Below are 26,394 nucleotides of genomic sequence, written 5' to 3'. Positions count from 1 at the left end.
CTTGGTCGGGGGAGGGGGAGGGAAATGGCAGGCAGTGGCAGAGAGGAGGCAGAAATCTTTAATAAATAAATAAATAAATAAACAAAAAAAAGCATCAAACATTTTAAAATAATCTGATGTCCTTCAAAACATCATTTAAAGAACTCCACACTCTCTTTGTATCCTTCCTTCTTTTTCTCTGTTCTACCCTAAGGAGCCTTGTTTATGAAGGACTAACAAGAACAAAGCAACAGCAAACTAAGTTCCCGCATCCTTGCTTGCGTCTCATTTCATCTGTCTGCTTTGCACCTGATTCTGCCCACCGTCATCCTAACATTAATGACAATTACTTCTTTCGTTTCTTTTGCTCCATTAGTGCTATTAATTCTTAAGTTTCATGTTTCAAACTCTCCTACAGTTTGTTCCAGGAAATTGATAATAAAGGGAGGTTTAACAAACTTTGATATTAAATATCTTGGACTTTATGTACCACATGTGTTCTGTGTTGCTGTTACTCATCTCTGCCCCTGCAAAGGGAATACAGCCATGGACGGTATATAAACAAATGAATTTCCAGCTGCTACAGTAGAGCTGTATGTCAGAACCAAGTGAATAAGGTGGATTTTGTCAGGAACCTGTGCTTTGACACGTTCTAAGGGAGATGCTCATAAAATATGGCAACTTTCAATTAAATCACTCCACTTCCTGTGTTTGTACTCAATACCTGACAGCAAGTGGAAATATTTCACCCGTTTGCTCCTGACTCAGAACTATAGTAGTTTACTTGGCCTTATAAGATGGCAACAGAAACAATCATCATCATCATCATCATCATCATCATCATCACAATATCCTTCTTAGAATCAGAGAACTGTCAGCTTCTGTGCAGGCCTCTTGAAATTCTTACTCTTGAATGTGTCTGAAGTTAGCCTGAAGTTACTGCTATGCCGTCTTCTGTCCATGGAGAAGCATGGTGCCACCATGATATTAGCTAGCTTCAATAATAAACTGCTTGTATGTTCGTGAATGCTCTGAGACATACATTTGGAATCCCCCTTGCTCACTACAATCCCAGTTCCCATCTAGCTCAGACATGAGCCACCCTTTTCTAGAACTACCTGGCTACATTAAGGCAGCCAGGATGGTACAAATTATGATAATATTGTTAACGCAATCCAATTGGTACACAATTCCAGATAAACAGAACCATCTCAAAGTTTTCTTTCAAAATTATGTTTTATAGAGTATGACTTTTTTTCCTAAAAGATACTTGTTCTGTATAATCATTACAAGTGAATGGCTATAGTAAGGAGTTTATCTCTGTGCTATTTTGTACAGTATTTTGTATTTACTGTTCCCACCCCTAATATGTCATTTCCTTTTATGTAATAAACAAATAGAAAACAAATGTATCACATCTTTTTCTGGTAGATTTTCATGATAGTTGGTGGCAGATTGTAGATTGATATGCAATACATTACAACTTCTCTAATGGAAATGATACTAATAGAATTCAGTAAGATTTACACAGAAATTTTGATTTTTATAAATCAATTACTAACTTGTTCTAGCTAAATTATTAGTGAGGAAAAGAATATTAGAGTTATTATTATTTAGTCTGTAGATCAGCTTTTAAAAGTATATTGCTTAATTAACCTGAGTATTGGTGTGAATGATCTTGACAACATTATTCACATATAAAATATCTTTTTTTGTTTTTTTTTTTTTTTTTTTTTTTTTGGTTTTTCGAGACAGGGTTTCTCTGTAGTTTTAGAGCCTGTCCTGGAACTAGCTCTTGTAGACCAGGCTGGCCTCAAACTCACAGAGATCCACCTGCCTCTGCCTCCTAAGTGCTGGGATTAAAGGCGTGCACCACCACCACCCGGCTCACATATAAAATAACAAAATGAAATTTTTATCATGATATTGGAGGAGGGGCTAGATATGTTATAATTAAGACAAGTGTTTCTTTCATCTACTTCCATTTATTAAGCCATGAGTGACACTTATGGGACATATCATGTTAAGTTTTTCCTTTTCCACTTTGAGACAAATAAAGACATTATGAAAAATATGGCACACTAACCATTTATGCTGTTTTCTGTTGTTTTCTGGCAATAAGGGAAGATGTGGTGTTTGTACATAGTTCACTTTTCTGTTCATTTATTTGGCTTTGTTTGTTTTGTTTTGAGAAAAAAATTTCTCTCTATAACAATCCTGGCTCTTGCAAGGAGCAGGCTGCCCGGCCACCTAACTTGCTTTCACCTGAAATAACCACATAGAAACTGTATTAATTAAAACGCTGCTTGGCCATTAGCTCTAACTTCTTATTGGCTAATGCTTACATATTAGTTTAACCCATCTCCATTAATTTGTGTATCACCACGGGGCAGTGGCTTACTGGAGATTCTAACCGGCATCTGTCTCAGGCAGAGGATCCATGGCTTCTCTCGCTCTGCCCTTCTTCCTCTCAGCATTCAGCTCCATACTCCCGCCCCCCCCCCCCACCTACCTAAGTTCTGCCTTATCAAAAGGCCAAGGCAATTTCTTTATTCATTAGCCAATGAAAGCAACACATAAACAAAAGCACCTCCTACACCACCTGGCTATTTTGAAACTTGCCTTGTAGAGGAGGCTGGCCTCTAACTCACAGAGATCTACCTGCCTCTGCTTCCTGAGTGCTGGGATTAAAGATGGGAGCCATCACTCCCAACTCATAGTTCCCATTTTAATGAAAGTTTTACTAACTTAGTCTTATCTTCCACTCACAAATGACTCAAGACACTAAAGATAAACTTGCAACATACTTGCGGCAATAATTCATACCCAGATACAGAAAAACTGAATAACCAAAATCTTCCTCCTTAATATTGAAGGTCTAATTTAATAGAAATTCTGATTACTCTTGCTCTTTCTCTCACGCTGTTTTGAAGAATTTTCTATTCTCCATTATAGAATTTCCCCTCAAAAAAATACATATGTCAGACTTGGCTTGTAAAATCAGCAGACACCTTTCTATGTTTGGGCCCAAAACCACTGAAATAGATCCAGAAACAGCAACAGTTGGGCTGGAAGATAATAATATGTTTGGGCATTCCATATTTCAGTGTATACGGGAAGCACCTGAGTAACAGAATAATGTGTACCTGTGTTTGAAGAAGTTCAAACGCTTGACAGGAGGACAGATGTCAGATGTGTTCAGGAGCGTTACAACAAAGGGAAGCATGCAGGATGATGAAGGCACAAAAAGTAAGCTTGTTTGTTCACTACAACGAATTCTGGGCAAGCCCAAAATTAAGCTGCAGATAGTATGTGTGTGATTGCTTTCATAGAAATCTACATACAATGTGGAGAAAAATTAAACCACTTCTAAGCTGGAAAGCATGCACATCTGTCATCCTCAAACTATTATCACTGACTTAGAAGAGCATATTTGGCTGCTTTTGGACTGATGTCCCAAGGGCTGAATTAAAACAAGACTTGAACCAGATGCAGACATGCATGACCTAGCTCATTGGATAATGCTGTAAACAAGGTGCTGTATGACATTCCAGCATTTTGCTGCTTTCTCTGGGCCTCACTAAGGGAGAACAATATTTTACACAAATGGACTTCCTTCCTAAGTGGCAAAACATAAAGTAAAAATGACTATGACAGAGAAAGAACCAGATCCTAGACATCAGAAGCTGTAAACAGCTCTGTGCCCACAGCAGTGATGAAACATTTAACTCTGTGAAACTTTATAAACCACCTGGCACTCTGTCTCAAGGAGTTTCTTTGAAAATATATCTCGAAGTTAATTCATTTGTTCATATTCTCTTTTGTAGAGAAAGCAGAAAACTCTGAATGAACATCTTCTACACTTTAATTATAGTTAATATGAACCAAGTATATTCAGAGGGATTATAAATTTAAGTTAAGCTGTAAATATTTACCAGGATGCTTTCTCATATTTAACTGAGAGTTCAACTGAAAATATTTGAAGGCCCAAATTGTCTCATATTGTGGAGGTTCATCTGTTGTAAGGAGAAAATTAAATTTTCTAAAGAGGAATTTATATTATCTGGATCTGATTATGATGTCTCGTGTGTTCTTGAGCAGGAGCTACGAAAGGAGAATTTCTAAACAATCCTGCAAGGAAACATATTATTCCCAGGACAGTGATGGTGTCAGCTTCAGAAATTTGGAAGAAGCACATGACACTATCTCTTATTGCTCAAAATGCCAACAGTATCATGAGCTCATTTCTAAGTCTGAAGACAGTTGATGGTTGTGGTGATTTAGAGACTCTAAGAATTTCTTAATACTATTGGAAAGCTTTCCATCTCATTTTTTCTTCAAAGAACATAAGCAAACATGAACATTCTAAATCAGACATTATCATGTTTGTGAGTTCTCATATTCTAGGAATATACTTGTTAGAATATTACACATTGAATCACCTCTCCATGTTTTACTAAAAAGACTGCTTGATTGGGTTTTGCTTGTTTTAGACAAATAAACGTGTTATTGAATGGTTTCTCATTTAAACATTACTTCACAAAACCTGTTGTATTAATTTAGCTTCATTTGCACTTAGCTTTCATTTCAAACTAGGAAACTAAAATCTATCTCAGGATTCTGGAATACCATTAGCACGTTAAGTACATGCAGTTTTTCCCCATGATGGAATACCAATGGTGTTCCACCGCCAGTTGATGTTCACTCTTGAAGACTTCTCAAATGGTTTGTGTATACTTACATGTGGAAAACTATAGCAACGGGGCAGTAAAATGTTACTGCAGACCACTTGAGAGCCAGCAAGAGCCTTCTGTAGTATTAGGTAACCTCCTGGAAGTGATTCTACCCTGTCTTCCCCGAGTCTGAGATAAACTGTAAAGATTCTGATCCCTGGAGACCTAAGTGCTGCCATAAACAAAAAACATAGTTGTTTTTTGAAATGCATTCCATCGTTCTTGAAGGGAGAAGGAAGATTGTTTTGCTGCAATGTCTCCCTCGTCTGTGCAGTCTATGGCGCACACCAAAACTCTGTATTGCACTGGGAAATGAAACCTAAAGCTGGGCAAGCTCTGCAGATCTTTCCACCTGAGATGGAAGAGAAGGCAGTTACTTAACGTTTATGTGTTCTGTAGAGTCATTACTCAAAAACTGGCTCGTATTTTAGATAAAACTATGTAACATATTGACAGATGATAATATTTATGAAGACTACTTGACTTTGGAGTAAAATAAAAACCTGTTCAGTTTCCAAAATCTCATTTTATTTGGGGAAAATATTTAATTTCCAGGAGAGTTAATATTTTATTTTAAAGCAATACATCCCAAAGTTATTTAATATTTGAACATGAAGTTTTTGTTTAATCCTATTATGTGCCCATGCATCTAGCAAGGCTCAATACATGTTGGACGTAAAACCTATTAGCTAAGAGACTCTATCTTGGTGTATGTGATTCTGGTGATAGGAGATATGATGCCCTATAGATATGATGGAGTACAGAATATTAACTAGCGTATTTTCATGTGTGTTTGGAAAAGGGAAATAAACACTGGGCTAGAAAAAAATGAATGTGGGAGGAGAAGAGGAGTGGGGATAGGGAAAGGGGAGTGGGGGGAGGGGCAATATTTGGGAGGAGGGGGAGGGAAATGGGAAACGGGGACAGGTGAAAATTTTAATTAAAAAAGAATAAAAATAATAATAATAAAAAGTGAATGTCTAGAAAGCAGCACTGACCTACAGCTCATCCCTCAAATATCACTTAAGCACTGTTTAACTAGAGACTCTCAGCAGCTCTCAGGGTGATATGTTGTAAATGGAACCAGAGGGTTCCACTCTGTTTGCTGCCTCCAAGCTTCTCATCTTAATGAGAGTAAGAAACACTGCTTGCTTCAAACCGCTTTCATGTCTTGGCAGACTGGTCTTACTCACCGGGCTCCAAATGTATGTATTTCCTGTAGTTTTCTCCTCGGGGAGCCTTTGTTCATTGCACTCTCTTAGCTATACCTCTACAAAGATGCCATGTGACTCCTTCTGCTACAAATTCTTATTCCAATATCATTTTTATAGAGAGACTTCCCCTTCAAGAGGTAAACTTTAAGCCTATACTCCCCTGTTCTCCTTTTCCTCTCCTCTGAGCAGCTAAAAGACAGCGACAATTTTCTCCTTTCTCACACGTCATTATAAATTGTGACGTTATGCTTTTATCCTCCAGTATTTTAAAATAACCCTTTTTATTCATTCTTTAAGAATTTAACAGAACATGTTTTGACTACATTTCTTCCCCTTCACAAGTCCTCCCACTCACCCTCTACTTGTCTGCTCACCCAACCTCAATTTCCTTCTTTCCTTTAAAGAAATAGAGTCTGATTTTGATTGGCCAGCTACTGAGGATGAGGCCTGTTCTGAAGAGTGCTTGAGGTACCCAAGGATGCTCCATTGAAGTAAAAGGATTTTTCCCCTCCCAGAAGTTATCAGTTGTGAATAATTCCTGAGTGAGGAGTGGGACTTTGTGGTCCCTTCTCTCCCATCTTGTGTTTTGTCTGGCTGGAGCTTGCACAAGTCTCGCACATGCTGTCACAGCCTCTGGGAGTTTATACATCCATCAGCGTGGTTGTATCAGGGAAATGCAATTTCCTTGAAGTCATCCACAACCTATGCTCTTAAAATTATTCTGCTAATTCTTGCAAATAGGTTCCTGAGACGGAGACAAAGGTTGTTAATACAGAACACATCCAGACACCAAATTCTCAGCTCAAAGGAGATTAATTACCCCGGAGGGACAAGTGGGAGGCTGGGCTGGGTGGGGAGAGGTTGCCTCCGGATCTGACAAAGGCAGACAGCAGAAGGTATCCCAGATGTACTGGATTTTAAGGACAAAAGCAGAAGTCTGTGTTAGGGTGAGTAAGATCAGGTGGGACATCCTGATTGGACATGTTAAACAGTGCAGTCAAGTAATAAATTTTGATTGCTGGACCTTGATGTGTAATCTCAGGGATGAGTCATTGGCCAAATAAGGGAATAGACCTTGGGGGCCAGCTTTAGCAATGCAACCTAATGGTTTACCAAGGGTGTGGGAAGGGGAAAGGGCGAGGCCCGTCAGTGTCATGTTTGCCGTGGTCAGGCTTGTTAGAGAACCCTCTGGTTGGGACTAGGCCTCCTGTTTAGAACAGGGCACTCCAAATGACCTCACGCTGGGTAGTGTTCTCTGTGTTAATTGCCATCTGCTTCAAGAAGAAGTTTCTCTGATGAGGGCTGACCTGCAACTTTCATACCTTCATTCTCCTTATCAGCTAAATAATCTGCTATTGTGTAAATGCAGCACATTTTCATGATCCATTTATCACTTGGTAGAGATTCAGGCAGTTGTAGCTTTAATGAATGCAACAGCAATGAGCCCGGGAAGACAAGTGTCTCTGCAGTAAAATGTAGAGTCCTTTGGACGCAAGTCTATGCTCTACAGAACGTAGCTGGATCTTGAGCTGAGTCTGGAAACAGCTACTGCTTCATAGATGATAAAAATCTGCGCTTTTTCACAAGAAACTACACAATCCACTAAAAGCTTAAACAAACGGTAAAAGGAGAGAGGCCCATAGTGACGTGGCAAAGACAGCAGTCAATATTCAACAGAGACAGACTGGCAAAGAAAAGCAAAATCAAAGGAGTTACCAAGTAATTAGCTGTTTACCACTCTAGGTGGTGTGAGACCTGGCAGAGTGAAGCCCAAAAGTGAGGCGTACTAAAGTCCCATGCAATAGCCAACATTATTCACAGCATCAGACAATTTATAGTCTGAGACGTAGAGGAGCCTCACGCAAAAGTTTCCAATCACAAGGACAAGCCAGACATGGCATCAAAGCAACGCGCAGCAAAATCATCTTTTCTCTGGAGGCATATAAAGCAATAACAATAGCCAGTTGCAATGGATAAGCTGAAGTCAACTCACTCTTATCTGTACTACTTGGAGAACAAAGAAAACATAATCCAAGAGCAATCCCATGCTTTATAGAGGCTGAGTCCACAAGACTCTGTCTTCTCTCCTTGGAGCGTTCTCACAAGCACTCAGACTTCTCCCACAACTCCGTTCCTGGGCAGTTCTGACAACTGAACATTTGCATTTGTGAAAAGTGAACAGGACAGGAGCAAATTGCAATCAGGGGCAAGATGGAAGACTGGACTGTTAGAGCAGAAGGAGGTGAGCAGTTGGGGAAGGAAAAAAAGACACTGGATGAAGCGATGGGTATTGAGTGTAATACAGTGGGAGAGAATGAAATAAACTATCATGAGGTCTATTCATTTCTTCATTGTTTATTTATCTATTTGATAATGTCACGGTATGTAGAGCAGGCCCTGTCTTGAATACACAATTTTCATGCCTCACGCTCTCAAGTGTTGGACTACAGGTACCAGTTACAATACCTAGTATGGGAGATTTTTGTTGTTGTTTTGTTTGTTTTTAAAATAGGTTTCTGAGCAAAGTCTTGTTCCTTCATTCACTTGAACCTATCCTGTCTCCTATACTTCTCCATTCTTTTATAATTCTTGGAGGATTGGTTTTTATATTTGTAATTCGTTGATTTTTCTCTACCCTTCCTTCCTGCAGCAGAAACCCTGTTATCTCCTTTCTCCTGTTCCAGCCTCCAGATCTATTCCTTCCAACATGCTGTTTGACAACTCGACAATTCCAGCTCTTCCTAGCTTTCACCACTGCCTCCCCTTAACCCTGGGGTGGCCATCATCTACTCAGTTCAAGATTTCAAAATTATATTAGAACGCAAGTCCCTAGTTCCATGGTCAACCAATTCCAAGGCTAGGGGGTAGTTATCCCATAAAATACATAGTTCTTATTTTAAAACATCTTTTAGTAGCATAAGCACACACTTTATTTCACCAACCAAGGGTCATCAACAAGACAGAATTCTGGATGGAACGTACACACACACACACACACACACACACACACACACGCAGATTGGCATGGTGGGTGGTCATTTAAAGGTTGCCACTTCTCTCTCTCTCTTGCAAATGCTGTTGCAACATAGAAGCAGTGAGTTTCTGTGCAGAGCATTGTGAACAGCAACAGCAGAGGTAGCAAGGATTATTTATACATGTGGTGCTAAGCACTTGGCTTTAGTCTTATGTACCCTCTTAACTGTACTTGTTGATTTCAAGGCCAGGGTTGAAAGGACCAACTGAAACAAACTTCACTTTACATTGTTTCTAAAGACAGATAAAATAAACCAACAGCTCTTCAGTTGCTCAATTACTGCATTTTTTTCCCTCTAAGCGCAGCCATTAGAAAACTGAATTGCATTCTTTTTTCTTTTTCTAAAGTCCTGCCAATGTTCTATGCAACTACAGGAAAAGCTTCCTTATAATAAACCCAACTATTTTATGATATAATTCAATTTAGCTTTTTTTGAGAAAAACAGTCAGTTCTTGTTATTCATGCCAGTTACCTTCTAGAAAGCCATTGCAAGCACTGAATTAGTGAATACGGAGTCAGCAATCTGGGGAAAGCACAGTCTCCTGTGGACCATTGCACAGACTCTTTATCAGCCAGTCAAGATGTATTTGTATTTTTAACTTGTTTCTGTTTAGTTGTATTAAAGACACCCTGTTCAAGCCGAATAGATTTGTACTGCTAAGTTTTTAACCTTGAGCTCAGGACCCCCAGCATTCTAGATTTCACTTTTTCAGAGCAGGTAGCACAGGTATCCTTGGCTTGGGGCACAGCACGGTCATGTTGCACTCACAGAATTATAGAGAACTCAGGCCTGCAGGCTTACAAGAAGGCAGCAATAACAGCAGCAAGAATAAGAATCAAAAAGCAAACAGAAACCACCACTGGCCATACTGTGACACAAAATAGATTACAAAAAAGAAGGTTATCCCTGTTGCAAAAGCTAGAATGAGAAGGAAGAATATTATCTTAGTGCCCCTGGCCTGACTGGCAACATGTGACTCTCCTTCTAGATTGGCTATTTCTGACCAGTGGACATCATTTGGTATAAATATTTAAGTCAGGGCTTATGAATATTGGAGTGCTCAAGTACAGAATCTACAAATGACGGCTAATGACAAAGCATACTGTGCCTTGCTCCTGTAAGAATCATTCAGTATCTTTTCAGTACACTTAGACTAAAATACAGCCTACTTCAAATGACATGCTAAGATGCTGCTTGCATTTCCAACTTCTAACTGTAGAATCCCTGTGATGTGGGAAGTCATTCTGTATATGTGTTGCTTTTATTGGTTAATGAATAAAGAAACTGCTTTAGGCCTATAGCAGGGCAGAACAGAGCTAGGCAGGGGGAAACTAAACTGAATGCTGGTAGAGAGAAGACAGAGTCAGGGAAATGCCATGTACCCATCAGAGGGAAAAGATGCAAGGTGCTAACTGGAACCTTGCTGGTAGGCAATGAGCCTTGTGGTAAAATAGAAAATAATGGAAATGAGTTAATTCTAGATGCAAGAGCTAGCTAGCAACAAGCATAAGTTATTGGCCAAGTAGTGATTTAATTAATACAATTTTCTGAGTGATTATTTCTGGGTTCTGGGCAGCTGGGAATGAATGTGTGGCCTCCGCCTACACCCCTGTGTGTTATATTCCTGTCGTTGCAACAAAATATCTGAGGTTATCAACATAAAAGGGGAGATTATTATGGCTCTCGGTATCAGAGCTTTCAGTTTACTCACAGTTGGCTCTGTTGTTTGTGAGCCTGTGCCAAAACCAGATCATCATGGTGGAGAGCACAAGGTGGTAGCACAAATCTACTCACCTCATAAAGCCAGGAGGGGACGACTGGGGCTTAATATCCCTTAAAGAATGAGTTCCCCAACTCCAGTTTTTTAACTTGCTTCCTCTAGACCCTACCTTCAGAAGGATTTACAGCCTCTGAACTGTAAACAGAGACTGCTCTTTTATTTCCTGGCCACCCAGACTAGAATAATCACACAGAAAGTATATTAATTGCAACACTCTTATTGGAAGAAATTCTGCTTGTTGGTTCCTGGCTACCCGGCTAGCCTAGACTTGAAATGATCACACAGAAATTGTATTAATTAAATCAATGCTTGGTCCATTCACTCTACCTTCTTATTGGCTAACACTTACATATTAATTTAACCCATTTCTATTAATCTGTCTAACTCCACGCGGCTGTGGTTTACCAGCATCTGTCTCTGGCAGGGCTACATGGCTTCTCTCTGACTCTGTTTCCTTTCTCCCAGCATTCAGTTTAGTTTTCTCTGCCTTGATCTGTTCCCCTATAGGTCTGCTATAGACCCAAAGCAGTTCTTTTATTAATGAATGATATTCACAGAATACAAAGGGGAATCCCACATCATCTATCTGAGAATTAACTATCTCCTGTTCTCCCATATAAGTCCATATGACTCTCCTAGGCCCAGCCTTTTATTTAATTAGTGAACTCTGAGCTATACTTAATTCCAAATTGCATTTTTAACAAAGATCCAGAAAGAAGTAATGCAATCACAAAGAAAAGAGAACTCCCAACACGCTCTTTTATTCTGCCTTTCCCTCGGTGTTTTCCACTGACATGCACATCACTGCTGTGAGATGCTTTGATCCTAAACCATAGCAAGCATCTTCCCACCTGGACCTTGGCTTCTACTCACTTCTTGGGCTGGATTTCTTCCTTCATGTGTATTCAAGACTATGGTCTTCTTTACATTTATTTTATTTTTTTTTTTAATTCATACTTCACTAAATTACTACTTCGTTTATTTCAGTGAGAGTTTGCATACATTTCTTAGAGTATATGTTAATTCATTTAGTATTTTATATGTGTTATGCTAGTTAATGGTATTAGTTCTTTTTTTTTTCCTTGCTGATTTTTTTTATTAATTAATTAATTTAATTATTAAAGATTTCTGCCTCTTCCCCGCCACCACCTCCCATTCCCTCCCCCTCCCCCAATCAAGTCTTCCTTCCTCCTCAGCCCAAAGAGCAAGCAGGTTTCTCTGCCCTGTGGGAGGTAGAAAGTATGGAATATATACATATTAGAGTACTACTCAGCAGTAAAAAACAATGACTTCTTGAATTTTGCATACAAATGGACGGAAATTGAAAACACTATCCTGAGTGAGGTAAGCCAGACCCAAAAAGAGGAACATGGGATGTACTCACTCATATTTGGTTTCTAGCCATAAATAAAGGACATTGAGACTATAATTCGTGACTCTAGAGAAGCTAAATAAGAAGGTGAACCCAAAGAAAAACATATAAGCATCCCCCTGAATATTAACCTTCATCAGGCGATGAAAGAAGACAGAGACAGAGACCAACATTGGAGCACTGGACTGAAGTCTCACGATCCAAAGGGGGAGCAGAAGGAGAGTGAGCACGAGCAAGGAACTCAGGACTGCGAGGGGTGCACCCACACACTGAGGCAATGGGGATGATCTATCGGGAACTCACCAAGGCCAGCTGGCCGGGGACTGAAAAAGCATGGGACAAAACCGGTCTCGCTGAACATAATGGACAATGAGGACTACTGAGAACTGAAGAACAATGGCAATGGGTTCTTGATCCTATTGCATGTAATGGCTTTGTGGGAGCCCAGGTAGTTTGGATGCTCTTCTTTACATTTAAATCAAACATTCCTTTCCCTTCTTTCAATTTATATACTACCTTATCCTATTACAATGTTCTTTGTAGAGTCACTCAACATATGAAATTGTTTCTCATTTCTATACTTCTGATTCTTTTTGAAACTGCTTATGATGAGGTATTTCCTGTAGTTGCCCTTCCTTTGGACTGCCAGCTACCAAATAATGGCACAGAGACTTATTTTTAAATGTGAAAGCTTATCTTTACCTTTGACTTGTTCCCAACTAACTCCAATACCTTAAATTAAACTGTTTTTATTAAGCTCCATTCTGCCCTGTGGCTCATGACCTCTCCACCATGCTGTATTTCTGACTTGCTCTGCATCTTACTGGTAAATCCCTCTTCTCTTCTTCCTAGCGTTCCTATCTCTGCCTGGATATGTTGCCTATCCTTTCCTGCCTAGCTATTTGCTCTTCTGATTTTTATTAAACTAATCAGATGGTCCTTGGCAGAGACAATACTTCACAGTGTACCAAAAGATTATCCCACAACAGTGACCTTTCATCCATCACCTTAGTCCTATCCTTTAGAACAGGTCTTCTGACACCTGCAGCAGCCTAACAGCTTTCTAGGGCCTCATCACTACAAAGGCATTTCTGTCCCTGAATATTCCTGCTCCTTGTTCTCTCCTGTGGCCTCACCAAGCAAGCATAAATTCCTCTTTAGGTCACATCTGAAATATCATTTCCACTAGAAACCTTCCAAACCATTCACCTTGACATACTGTGCTTGTCCACCTTTTCTGTTTTCCCACATGACAACCCCTGTCTCTATTTATATCGTTTCTCCTTTTCTAGTGTCTGTCTATCCACAAGAGCAGACATTAGCAAGCTCGGGAGCTCTCCTGGGACCGCGAGCACACCTGTGGGTCTGTGGGTCTTAGCTGGCTGTTTCTGTATCAGAGCAACAGAGCTGGCTCCTTGCAAGAGAGACCACAGGGCGAGAAGAGCCGAGGATGTGTTCTTCCCATGGAGTTTGCTGATTTCTGTTCTGCACACTCACTAATCAGAGATTCTGTCATTTGTTCCAACTGCAAGTAAATAACAAATAGGTTCAAATGCATGTGTTAATTGGTGCTTAGACTATTCTGGATAGATAATATTGGAAGCAAGGTAAATGAAATTTGCTTGATCAAAAATGTTTGAATTCTTTTCTCTGTAAGCATACATTTTTGCTACTCTTTTCTAAACTGCTTGATTCTAATTATTTGAGCGAGGCTTCCTTCCAAATTTTGTACTTGATTCTACCTATGATACAGCTATACACAGCTGACCTGATAAGTAGAAAATATTGTGTATTTAGGGGTGCACATTAAATTCACAGGGAATTCTAAAACATGAAATATTTAGTTCCTGTGTCTGGCTGATGTACATCTACTTTCTGCTTTGTTTTCCTAGAATTAAGTGAATAAAACATTTCTAATCACCTTTCCCTGCATTAGTATAGAGAGGCTGCTATATATCCTCGGAGGGTGGGTGGTTCTCTTTGTTGCCTTAATTTGAGTTCAACCTATTTGAACTTAGTTCCATTTATTTTTTTTTTCTTGTTGTTACTGGTTTTAAAAATTGCCAGGTTAATTTTGAATACTGAATGTATTTTTCATAAGTAGTTCTGTGCACTTATTGTCACTTTGGAACACCAAGCTCCTCTGCATATTTGATGAGACTATTCTCTGATTCATTTTCCAGGCCATTGAAGAAACACTTAAGCATTCCAGAAACCAAAGGTGACCCTTCAAGCAGCCCTGGTTCTATCTCACCAGGCTGACACCATTCATCAGGAACCTTCTCTGAATACGAGCAACCATTCACCCACAGGCTATTGTTGGCTTGAGCAATGAAGACTTCACTGTCAAGGGAAAAAAAAAGCCGTGTTGCCTTCTGGTACAGAACAATATTACAAAACAGCAGACAATACTGTTTATAAATCAAATCTCCTTTATACACGGAGACTAATATTTTTGGTTTGTGTAGTCCATTCTGCAGTGCAACCTTACATAAACACTGTGATTGGAAAGATAGGTCACCCGGCTGTGTCAGAGGACAGATTGTATTTATTTCTGTTTTCTCTCTCTGTCCTATACTGAAGAGTTTTCAGATCTTGTTCTTCATGTTATTTCTTAGAACTTTCTATTGTTGTTTGTAACAGTTAGACCTTGAAGTGAAGCATCAATACACACACTTTTAACAATAGCTGCATTGTGGGAAAACAGTTTTCTTCCCCGCAAATCATAGGGTTTTTGTTTTCCATCATATTTTTGTGATGTTTCTAGAGAAAATATTTGTCAAATGTCTTGTTGGCTCATTACAAAGTTCTGCAATGATTTCCAGTTGATGCTCAAACTAAAATTCCTAATGCGGTGTTCAGGCCCTTCTGATCATTTTATTCTCTTTGTTTCACTCCTAGGCGTCATATGCACTTAGTGTCCCGGCAAGTACACTGCTATGACACTTTGTGAGCAATAACTAGAGTAATTGAGGGCATTTGCTCACAATTTACAATATACTTTTGCTTCTAGAATTAGTATTAATTTGCTAATCTGTTTATCTTTGCCAATGTCATATTCACATAACTCCAGTGTCTTCAGACATTTCTGAGAACAGAGGCCCTTCTGACACTTATAACTTGTTATATGCATTCTCTGAAACAGTATAGTATTTATCTTTACAATGATGAGTTATACATATATCAGTAGTTTTTCATTTTTCTCTTTTATCTTAGATATGACATAAGGAGCCAATTACAGAGTTTTAAATGGAGTGTACTTCAATGGGCTTATTATTTAATGTATTTGTATTTGCACTATTAATAACACAATCACTAAATAAGAATTTGAAGAGGCATTTAAAGATGTTACATAACATACTAATAAATTTAGAAAACCAGAGTCTGGAGAGATGTTTCAGTATGATTGCTCTTCCAGAAGACCCTGGTTCTGTTTCCAGCTCCTATTCCAAGTGACTCATAACTGCAGATCTAGGGGATCCAATCTTTGGACTCCATGGAAAACTGCATTTATATATAGCCAGAACCACTCAGAGACACACATATCTATATATGTAAAATAAATATATTTTAAAAATTGAGAAAATCAGAAGGCATTTTTTAAAGTGGGACTAATAATTCAACTGGTTGTACATTGATTGTTAGAATTGACAACTTTTCAATTTATATTTGCCAAGTGCATCAAGTATTAATTTATATTGATCCTTTTGACTATAGCGGGCACCCAATAAAATAATTGGACAATTATCTGTTTGTCAAGGACAATAGGTGAGTTTAAATGAGTAAGATGAATTTTGAGAGTGTTTATTAATGCATGATTGATGGAAGTACAAGTGATAATAAAGATTTTGTTCTTAATGATTTCAATACCCAAATCTGGATCTCCTAAATAGGTTGTATCACCTCGTACTTTTCCATCCCATAAATAAAACCGCACATGTAATATGCCCCTGTAAAATTCTGAAGTCCTGTTGAATGAGTATTTGAACAATGAGAACCAGCTTTCAATTCTTTGATACTTCCTGCCTTAAGGATGTGGAGCATTTGTTTCTGTGTTTCCGATGCCTTCAGACCTCTTTACAAAGCAGTGTAGAAATATCAGCAACCCAAATGCACTACAGTGCTCCCACTCTATCATTGTGGCAAGTTCTCAATCTTTTTGCTAGGAAAAACGTTGCTCTTTCGTAGAAGCCTGTGGAAACACTCTAGAACAATGAGAATATGGTAAGTTATCCTTTTCTGACAGATAGAAGGCAGGCAGTAAGAATAAGCAGTCACTCTGAATGTAAAGGCTGCCAAGAAAACTCAAATATCTGCATGTTGCCCCTGATTACAAAAAGCATGTCAAATTAGGAGAAGACATGGTGAAATTCTAATCACACAAATGCTACCGATAATATTCACCACTAAAAACCGATGTAACTTTTGTTACCATGTAAGCTTGGTTCCTTGTGAACAATGATAGGAATCAATTCTTATAATTTTTCATGACGATTGAAAATTAATATTTATAAAGAGTTACTTTTCCTTCATTAATCACGATAAATTAAAACAAACAATTACCCAAAACAGCAGATTTTTTTTCATTGTTTTGTATTTAAGACATCCTAACTCAAACAATCAGCAGGTTTGGTTGATGTATGTCACACTTTCATTTCTGCTGGTTGCTGGAGTTTCTATGCAACCCAGACATGAGAATATATCAAGCAAATTATGTGTAGTCTAATAAAAGGAACTGTAACTTTTGAATTCCCCATAATTTTTCACACAATAGGCAACTCTCAAAATATTTATCAGATGGACATTTGTACATGTTTCCTTCAACCCAGTTCTACTGTTTTTACCTGGTGACAGTTTACCTTGTACTATTAAGACAGTGTCATACATATAAACTACAGTCACATCTAACATGTAAATATTTTATTTTATGTGCATATCATGGAGTTGAACAAATATTAACAAAAACTAAATAGAACATCAAACTATATTTCATGTCTTCATTAACAGCTTCACCCACTCTCACCATTCAGGACAAAACAACCCACCAGTATAAACAAGACTGTGAATCCCATACCTTATTCAGATGGTTTACAGTATGATTGTGGATTGTAGAAACAGAAATACATATTTTTGAAGGAATTAATGTTCAGCCTACTTGTATTTAGGAACTCAAGTAATTTTGTCAGAATAATCATCTTGTTATGTGGAATCAGCATGAGTGTCTCTGATCAAACTGAACTCAGGGGTAAGAAGTTTGGAACTCAATTTCTTTCACCACTTGACCTTTAAAACCTTGACCCAAGAAAGCACATACTTAACAAGGAATCAAATGTTAGATTACAGATGTAAACAATTTCTTGAATCCTGTTTTCAAGATCTTAATTATACACCTTTAATGAAATGTAGATTTGAAATATTTTTATTTAATTATAAGTGAAAGCTATCTGAAATTTACTGAAATTGTTATTAATAACCATTTCACAGTCATTGCAAAAATGACTATAGTCAGGAAAAACAGAGGGAAAATGTTCAAATTAAGAGGGAATGTGGACACTACAGGGGCTTTGGGGGGAGTGGGAAAATTCTAATATTTAGTTTCTTACACACAAGACAAAAAAGTCAACACTGGATCTTTGGTTCATAAATTAAATAACATTTGTTAAAATGAATCATCTTGAGTATGGGTTTGCATGATAGGTTGTGGGTAAAATCAGAGATACATCATATAAAGTCTGTATGTTTCTCTAAATCTTATCCAAATGTAGTTATGAAAACTAGGCTAACAACTCTTTGGGATATTGTTTCTTGGGATATTTCCAGTGTGTTCCATGTTTAGCCAAGATATAAAAATTATTCAATGAAAGTCTATTATTTCATTTTATGTGAAACTTCAAAATATAAAAATCTCATTTGCTTTTCTAATGAACTGTCTTTAAATTTAAAATTCTGAACTTTGCTGAGGCTGATAAAACACTTCATTCATAAACTTAAGCTCATCTATTTTATTAAAATCTAAATAAAGAAAATAGGGAAGCTGGATTAACAGGGCTGTCAGGTTCTGGGGTGGTGGGGTCAGGCTGTATGCATACTGGGAGGTGAGGCGAGCAAACGCATGGTGATGAAGATTGACCTGCTGTCAGATAAGAGTACCTAGGGTGACAGACACCGTCTGAGGAGCTGTTCTTCCCAGCACAGGCACTCAGAGTTATAAAATCTCCTTTATAGATTGTTGGGACCAATTCGAGTCCTGGCCTTCAGCAGCTCTTCCCTGCTAGAGCCTTCTAATTGAAGTTACTAAAAGCTGTGCCTTGCCTAGAGGATAAGAGGATGGGATTTTTACCTGTTGGCCATTGACTGCTGGGTATTTAAGCCTCCATGGTGCTATTAAAGAAGGGCTTTGTACCAGGGATTGGAGGTTCGTTTGCCCGAAGCTTGCAAACTGGATTCTAGCGCATAGAGCACAGATGGGGGTGGGGGGTGGGGGGGCATGGCAAATCATCTTACAACTACGATGTCTACAATTTCCGAAAATAAACACCTGATAATAATAATAAAAAAAGAAAATACGGAAGCATTTCTATCCTTTATAATAATTTTTATGTACAGAAGATTTGTGTTCTATTCAATAATAGTGTTTTTGTAAATTTAACATCAACTTCCATTTGTAATGTGCTGATAAATAAAACTTCACACATGCACACTTGCTTGGCTAGTCACAAAGACTCTAAAATAACTCGCCTTCTTTGCCTCTTATCACAACTGTACGCAAATTGTGATCCATTTAGCCATCTTTAAATTACATCACATCTCTGGATTACATGGAAATCACAACCAACTTTCTTCTTGAGCTCAGTTATCTCTTATATGTCACCTTTTCTATCATTTCGTTGTTGCCTTATTCCCATTTCACCGCACGTTGTCTTTTTACTCCATTATCTTTAAATGCTTTTTCAAACATTTTTATTCATTCTTATCTTGTTTCATATGTAATGACAAGGGAAATTATTTCCTAATCAGCTACTAAAATTTTTAAGAATACTTAAAACCAATCATTAAGTCATATATTCTATTATAATGCACTAAATAACAGAAGTCTGAAATAAGTAAGATCAAGACATTTTACCTATCCAGTTTTTTGTTAGGTATTAGTCTTATCACTAAAATAATGTCTCATTGAAGCATATGTAATTCTTCTAATAAGTAAAATAAAATCCTATAAAAAATAAATCACCTGGCTACAAGAAAATTATGAGAAAGAGAAGACATCCACTGATATTGAATTAAACATTCTCTTGTTATTGCTGTTTTTTTGTGGTGGTAGTGGTAGTAGCAGTGGTATTGGTTTTGTTAATAGTGGTAGTGTTATTGTTGGTAATAGTGATGGTGATAATGTTGGTGTTGGTGGTCTTAGTATTGCTGGTGGGAGTGCTGTTGGTAGTGGCAGTGTTGGTGGTATTGGTAGTGTTATTTGTGAGTGGTAGTGTTGGTGGTAGTGGTAGTGTTGGTGGTAGTGGTAGTGTTGGTGGTAGTGGTAGTATTGGTATTGGTGGTAGTGTTGATGTTGGTGGTAGTGGTATTGCTGGCTATAGTGATAGTGTTGGTGTTGGTGGTCGTTTATTGGTAGTAGTAGTATTGGTGGTGTTGGTAGTGTTGCTGGTGGTAGAGATGGTGGTGATAGTGTTTTTGTGTTGGTGGTAGTGGTAGTGTTGGTGGTGTTGGTGATAGTGGTAGTGTTGGTGTTGGTGGTAGTGTTGGCTCTAGTGGTAGTGTTGGTATTGGTGGTAGTGCTGTTGGTGGTAGTGATATTGTTGTTGGTGCTGGTGTTAGTAGTAGTGTTGTTGGTAGTGGTAGTGTTGGTATTGGTGGTAGTGGTAGTGTTGTTGATGTTGGTGTTAGTGGTAGTATTGGTGTTGGTAGTAGTGTTGTTGGTAGTGGTAGTGTTGGTATTGGTGGTTGTGGTAGTGTTGTTGATGTTGGTGTTAGTGGTAGTATTGGTGTTGGTAGTTGTGTTGTTGGTAGTGGTAGTATTGGTGGTGTTGGTAGTGTTGCTGCTGGTACTAGTGTGAGTGGTGGTGGTGATAGTGTTTTTGGTGTTGTTGGTGTTGGTGTTGATGGTGGTAACTACAATGGTGGAGGTGATAGTGAGTGGTACCGGTGGTGCTGCTGCTTTTTGAGATATTTGAGATATCTGATATTTGTAGTTAAGGCTGACCCATAAATTGATATATAGACCAAGGTTGCCAAAAACTGGTAGTAATTCTCCTGTCTCGGTTTTCATAGTGTTAGGATTATAGTCAAAAACTACTACCCCTGCTTGAATCAAACAGCTTTAATTTTTCTATCACATTTATTTTTATACTAGCCTGATGAAAACCAGTAAGAGCTAATAAAGGGATATCTATTTCAATAATTTTAGGTATAAAAAACATTTCAATAAATAATTCATTAAGCTATTTTGTAATTAAAATAGCATATATTATGAGACAATTCTTTATTTTAGAAGTCCTTAACTCTTGGTGGAATCCAATCTCTGTACTGGATTGTATTTCAATGACGTGTTCAGACATATAAAACCAGAATAATGACTGTCCAGTGGCATAAAAGGTTTGTTTTTCAAATTTCCTTCTGAATAAAATCAATAATAACAATTCCAATTTGTACAGGTTAAAAAAAAATAGTGTACGTAGAACCTGGCCTGAGGATTTGAGACAGACTGAATAGAGTCTTGCATTCAACCCTAAAGGATGCATGACCTTGAGTCACAGGCTATCAGGGATGCTTCCCCTGTATGTGTTTTTAAACTAGCTTTATAGTATAATTGACCTCAGGATGTCCTAGCAGGACTCAAAGGATATGGTGCGCAGAATGTCTCAAATATCAATTATCCTCACAGTCATTACCATTAGGACGAGTTGTTACAAACCACTTAAATAAGAAAGTAGCTCTCAACAACATGGGGCAATGCATGAAATGGCTCTAATTTTTAAATGTAAATCGTTCTCATTCTGATTATTTAATGCATTTTATTGTCAAAAAGAATGACATAGAAAGGTTTGAAGTTTCCAAAGGTTAAGTTACCTGATATAATGAAGAATATGCAGAAATACTCACAGTGAATACATACCTCCCCCCAACAGTTGGCTTCAGCTACATTAAGAAAAAATGCTCAATTGTCGAGTGTCAATCTTCCTGACAGTGTAAATCTCCTTAAGGCAATTTAATTCAGATTAAAAAGATAACCTTGGCTTGTGTAGCCAGAATAAGGGATCTGTTTCAAATCTGTCACGTTAGCACTATCAATAACCCACTATGACCCATGATTGAGTAGTTTTAATTAAGTTCTCTTAGGATCTTGGGGAAAGGATATTAATCCTTCGTTAATAGTTAGAGTGAATATTACACATATCTCAATAACTTTTGGAGTTTGTACATCCTTCCTTCCTTTTTTTTTTTTTAATCGAATTTATAGTTTTCCTTGCTAAAGAGCAATTCCAGTTTGGGAACTCCGGCTCCCAGGGGCTTTAACGCTACCCCACTTCCAGCACTATAAAACAGAGGCCTGCTGTTTTAATCACGCCTCTCTCTCTCTCAGTGTTGTTTGCGCCCTGGTACAGCCCATCTGCCTTGAATCTAGGGCTCCGCTGGGGCCGCACACATCTGCCAGCCAGACTACCTTCGTACACAATTACTCAATCCACCGTAAGGCTCTTTAATAAGAAACAAGTGTGACAACGGCAAGCCTCTTCTCCCCCCCCCCCCTTCTCTCTCTCCTCCTCCCTCTTAAACCACAGAGTCAAAGAGCCCTAATAAAGACGAAGCTTGATAGATCCGCCCAGGTGTAGGTGAAGTGGTCCAGCCTCAGGGGTAATACACGCTGTGCTCTCAGGCTGAAGTTGAGTTCTCTGTCCTGACTGGCTCTCCAGCGGCACTGAGACCGCTCCTTGCCCAGTTACAGAGTCAACGTGCTTCTCGCTGCTCATGTCTATGCCTAATCCATAGGGCAACCTGGAGCGAAACAGGAGCCTGGGACCAGCCCTCGGACTCCAGCTCAACGACAAAGGACCACAGATGCAGTAAGTGGAAATTTTACCTTCTTTTTTTTTCTTCTTTTATTTGGGAATTAATTAAGGGTGTTTACTCTTAGAGAATCCTCTAAAGACCGAGCAAAAGTGAGCCAGCCAAAGAAGCCAGTGTTCTAAGCCTGTGGATTTCCCCAGGCGTCATCTCATGCAGTGTGCCAGCCAGTTTTGCACTGTCCCCGGAACTGCCACTGAAGCTTAAAAGCTCCGCAAGTGACTCCTCATTCAGAAGGTCTGTGGGATAAAATGTGGTGCTAATAACAATGCTAACTCGATCCTGTAGCCTGGCCTATTAACGCCTATTTCTGGGTGAAATATCCTTTATTACTGTCAAAAAAATGTTGGTGACAAGTGCACTGTCACAGTTGTCAGAAGACAGAAGAAAGTCTTTAAGAAGCCATATCCTACTCGAAAACGGATTTCAACTTTCTTGCCCGACTATAGCATTGCATCCTTGATATATCAATATAAGGGATTTCCCTGTAATTTTTGCTTAACAATTTTTTCCTTGATCTCTGTGTCTCACTAAAGAAGCTCTTCTAAAAACTAAAAAGTGGTATTAGATTGTAGCTGTAATGACAATGATAATGCAATTTTAAAAGAAAAAAAAAAACTAAAACCAAAGGTCATTTGTCTAATAGCCTAGGAAGAGATATTAAAAACAGATGTCGGAAATCTCAACTGTGACTTTTTGCTCTTTCATGCTTGGTTTAAAGCAGCCTCCATATTACGTTTACTTTGCATTTACAACTTTGGATTCGCCACTAAACTGTGTTTGAACTTCAGGTTCAGATGATCCCTAAGCCAAGCCATGCTCCTTGAGCCCTGCTCTGAATTTTACTTGGCTACGGGGAATCTTTTTACTACTATCCATATATCTCGGTTGTGTTAACAAGCTCACTGTGGTGGACTTTCAGGTGGAATGTCAGCCAATGTAAAAGAATGTGTTTGCGCTTCAGATGTGCGACACCCTGTGTAGGAAATAAACAAGAACATGTGTCCTTATGACGATTCAAGTTATAATAATTAATCCTTCAAATATTGCCAGACATGATCAAACAGACAATAAAGACTGTCACTACATCACTACTTTTCATTCATTGTTTAATGTAGTTTTTAGTATTGGAAGATAGTACCTGGAAGCTATTGTCATCTCATAAAAAAATGTGCATGTATACAGTACATAAGAAAACACAGACGAAATGTGGTTGCATTTTCTTAAATAATCCCCAATGGCCAATGTTTTGCTTTTGTTTTTTGACTGTTATAGATGGATCTCATTGAAAATGATGATTTAAAAACCATGACGGTAGAGACTTGATGGCTCCTTTGTGTATTTTCAGAAATGATTTAGCCAGGATAAAGTTGCTGCTATGAGAGGTTTAATTAATTACTTTTAGTTAAATATATTTCTTTAAGAATTGCATTTGACATTACTGATGGTGGAGTACATGCAGTTTAAAAGTCATTCTTCATGGAATACTTTAAGCCACAATTGTTGGCATTGAATAGCGGTCAATGTCTACCCCCTACAGGGAGAGAATCTAATTTCACTGTTCCTTCCTCAGTGCATGAATGCTGCAGAGTACAGTTCACACATATGAATGCTGTAACTGTGTCAGTGATTCCAACAAGTGCCCCTTAATGGAAAGGTCAGCGCCATGATTAATAGGAAGCCAATTTCAAAGGCTGCACCTCACTTCAGCGTGGCATTTATGCTTGTGTCTTCAGGATTTATTCATTTGCCTTTCAAAGTATAATAAAAATTGAGTGGTCCATTTTGCACAGTTTTGATGCATTTTGATTGTGCAATATTATAACAAAATATCAGTTAGTGTATTAGGTTTAGGAAAGGAAGAAAAATCAAGTGGAAAAGCCTATCATGCCAATAATTGAGAGCATGTGGGTGATGAGAGAAAATTTCAGTCTTTATTCAGAGAGTGAGACTACACATGTTTTGCTTGAGTTTCAGTTAATCAACTTTTAAGAGGCTATCTGGGGAAAGGTGGCGTGTGGGAGGATAGATTTCATGTTAAACTCATTATGATTAAATGCCATCTAGCTCTGTGTTATCAATACAGAGACAACTCAGACACATACTTTTTCACACAGAAGTAAATTTCATTGATGAATACTGTTAAGTGGAGTCAAAAAGAATAATTCGAACTCTACTAATAATCTCCAAGAAGCAGTTACAGAAAACGGGTAATGGTGACTTCATTGCACTTGCTCCAAATATGAACTATGCTGAAAACATCAACACTGTCTATCTTTAAATTTTTAATTATTCTTTTTGACTGAAATTACATTTTGATAATAAATTCTGAAATTGAAGTCATTCATAAATCACTTTGTCCTTAAATATGAAATCCTTTATTTTTATTTACATATGAATGTTCTAACCCTGTGGTTTCATTCCTACATGTTTTCAAACATATTAGATTGCAATGTAATTAAATAATTCAACAATACAAACAATATGATAATTTGTATGAAAATGCCTATAGTTTTAGAGAAAAGGTTTTTGTTTTTATTTTTGAGAATCATAAATTATATCAAGTTACTTGTCTCTTAAAACTTTTTCTCTTTAAATCTAAATCAACGTACAATTAAATAGTAGCACATTTACTTAGGATCAAGGGATTCAGATAATAAATGTGCACAAAGTATGAAAACAGTACACATTATTGAATATAGTTGTCACAGAAGAAGCTCATAATGGTCACTCAAGGGATAGGAAGGAAGGTAGGCTCTGGGCAGCAGTCATAGAGAGTCTTAGATTCCCTACATCTAACATCTAACAGCACAGCATGGTGCTCTAAATTGGAAACTTACCACTACAGACAGGTATCAGTGGATAATAGGAACGGTGCCTTCACAGCGCATTGAGCACCAGACTTGACTCTGTATCCAGTCATTATAACCCAATAAAGTATGCAATGTTCCTCTTTCCACTCATAAATGCAAATGGAAAGAGGGGAATTGTCCATTTGTGCACCGTCTATAAACTGTGGAATGTGCATTTAGATTTGCTTTCTCGTGTGGCAGACCCCTCAATTTCCTTCCACTAAGGTCTGTCCTGTAACTAGTACCCTCCTTCTCAAAGCAAAGTTGAAAAACATTAATAACGGAAGTTGTGACTCAGACAGCCTTATTTGAATGCCACGCAGGGTTGCCTCATCAGTAGGCATGTAGACTCCATGTTATTTTCAAGTTTTATTATATATAAAGACAAAGTTTGAATTGTATTTTAGAAATCAGAGGAAGAGATAATTAGTCCACAATTTGTCACTTGCTAAGTATACATTCTTTTTACTCTGGAGTTTAGAAACATCTTCAAGATATTTCTAACCAGGCTAGAGGACCAGTCAACAGGTGGACTAGTCACAGTAGCAACTCATTCATGGTGATCAAACGCATTTCCACCTCCAAGACTGAAGAAAATTGTTGTAAGAAGGAGGCTGCTGCTTGTTTGTCCCGGCTGCTCAGCTAGCTTAGCCCAGAAGCAATCACACAGAAATTGTATTAATTAAAACACTGCTTGGCCCCTTAGCTCTAACTTTTTATTGGCTAACTCTTACATATCAATTTAACCCATCTCCATTAATCTGTGCATCACCACAAGGTCGTGGCCTACAGCAAAGTTTCAGCATGTCTATCTCTGGTGGCGATCCATGGTGTCTCTCTGACTCTGCCCTTCTTTCATCCAGCATTCAGTTCAGTTCCTCCCGCCTACTTAAGTTCTGCCCTATCAACAGGCCAAGGCAGTTTCTTTATTCATTAATGGTAATCATAGCACACAGAAGGGAGGGGACTCCCATATCAGAAAACGAGTTGAGTATCACCATCAATGATTTTCGGGCCCTGGATAATGACATTGTAAATGTTAGAATTCCAGGTAGATTTTTCATTTATCTGCTAAAACACTTTCTTTCCATTATAGACAGAATAATACATATTATCTTTTGAGAGAATGGAAACAAAATATTCATGATAGTAATCTCCTGTATTTCATAATTAATATTATTTTAACATTATGAGTCTATATATTAGCTCTGAGATCAAAACAAAATAATCATATTCAAAGAATTCTGTCTTATTTTCATTATTTCCTATGAGCATACCTTTTAAATTAGGACAGTGTTTACTTTACACACATAAATATTTTAAAAGTGGAGAAAATGAGCATAAGGAATTCAATG

Source organism: Chionomys nivalis, chromosome 26 (assembly GCF_950005125.1).
Source record: "Chionomys nivalis chromosome 26, mChiNiv1.1, whole genome shotgun sequence".
In the NCBI taxonomy this organism is placed as follows: domain Eukaryota; kingdom Metazoa; phylum Chordata; class Mammalia; order Rodentia; family Cricetidae; genus Chionomys; species Chionomys nivalis.
This window is presented reverse-complemented; position numbering follows the sequence as displayed.